General features: G+C 43.1%; 1 non-coding gene across 1 annotated transcript; it reads right to left on the bottom strand.

The window, feature by feature from the left end:
- Positions 1-542: 542 nt before the first annotated feature.
- LOC118487704 lies at positions 543-649 on the bottom strand. The gene has a single exon (XR_004882647.1). It is a non-coding gene; the product is annotated as a small nucleolar RNA R71 (small nucleolar RNA).
- Positions 650-1,829: the final 1,180 nt, after the last annotated feature.

Raw genomic sequence — 1,829 nt, forward strand, 5'->3', positions numbered from 1 at the left:
ATTGCAGGATTTGGAACCAGATGCCACATCTGAACCTTCTACGTAGTGTATGAGCTCCAGTTCTAATAAAGACATAAAAGAACCTCTAGAATAACCCGAACGCTTTCTCAGAAAAAAGACTTAAAGCTAAAAACCAAGAGAAGGTTTCGGTGGACCCACTTCCAATGGCGGACCAACGTACCCTCATGGATTACCTACGACCCACCGTAGGTAATCTCGGCGCCGATATCAATGCACCGAACGTTGAAGCTAACAACTTCGAACTTCGGCCATATTTGATACTAATGCTTCAAAACTCCGCAACCTTTCATGGGCTTGCGGACGAGGATCCCCATCTGCATATTACTAATTTCTTAGAAATATGTGATACCTTTCGGATCCATGGAGCATCAAATGACGCCATCCGCCTTCGAATATTTCCATTTTCACTAAAAGACCGAGCAAAAGCTTGGCTCAACGCCCTCCTAGTTGGTTCGGTAAACACCTAGGATGAACTAGCCCAAAAATTTCTATATAAGTATTTCCCTCCCGCTAAAACGGCTAAATTAATGATTGAAATTAATACATATTCACAAGAGGATGGGGAATCCTTATATGAAACTTGGGAAAGGTTCAAGGAGCTATTGCGAAAGTGTCCCCATCACGGTCTTGCGGTATGGCAACAAGTATCCACCTTCTATAATGGGTTGCCACACACGAGACAAACACTTGACTCTAGCTCCGGGGGACTTTTAGGTAATCGCCGCCCACATGAAATATACAATCAAATCGAGGAAATTGCTCAAACCAATTTTCAGTGGCACACTCCCCGAGGCAATAAGTCTATCGCCCCGGGCGCCCATAAGGTTGATGAAAGCACTTCTTTACAAGCCCAAATCGAGGCCCTTTCTTCAAAAATTAAAAAGTTAGAAATGACAAAAACAGTCTCGGTTATGGCTTGTGAAGGGTGTGGTGGGCCACACGAAAATTAGAGTTGTATGAAAGAAACAAATGATCAATCCGAGTCGGTAAACTACATTGATAATAGACCTAGGCCGTTGGGTCCTCCAACGGGTACCTACAACCAAGGATGGCGTAACCACCCTAACCTTGGTTGGAGAGAACCCGACAATAGTAGTAACCAACAAAGTCTAAATCAACGAACAAACTTTCAACAACCAAGAAATGAGTCACAAAATTTCCCTCAACAACAAGGTGGACGAGAAAGGCTTGAAGATACTATATCTCGCCTCATCTCCGACACTGAAAAGAAAAACTCGGATCGGTTTGAACAATTGGAATCAAATTTTAGAAATCAACAAGCTAGTATACAAAACATTGAAAAACAAATAAATCAACTAGCTCAAAATTTCTCCGAGAGACCACAAGGCGCGTTACCAAGTAATACCGAAACAAACCCATAAGCACAAGTTCATCTCATAACATTAAGAAACCGTACCGTGGGTCCTGCGGAAGCTACGCCACCGCCAACTGAGGAAAGCACACCACCGCCCCAACAAGAGAAGACTTCTCCTCTACTTCAAGAGCCCACCAAGGCTCCTCCGGTTCCGTACCCCGGTAGGTTAATTCGTCAAAAGACTAATGGGCAATTCGCAAAATTCGAATGTCTACTAAAACAATTGCATGTTAATATTCCTTTCATCGAAGTCCTAACTCAAATGCCTAAATACTCAAAATTCATGAGGGACTTCCTCACTCATAAAAGGAAAATTGAATCATTGCAATTAGTTAACCTAGGCGAAGAATGCTCCGCCCTCGTGCTCAACAAACTTCCCCAAAAGAAGATTGATCCTGAAAGCTTCACAATTCCTTGCTCGATCGGGGAATCC

This window comes from Helianthus annuus, chromosome 15 (assembly GCF_002127325.2).
Source record: "Helianthus annuus cultivar XRQ/B chromosome 15, HanXRQr2.0-SUNRISE, whole genome shotgun sequence".
In the NCBI taxonomy this organism is placed as follows: Eukaryota; Viridiplantae; Streptophyta; class Magnoliopsida; order Asterales; family Asteraceae; genus Helianthus; species Helianthus annuus.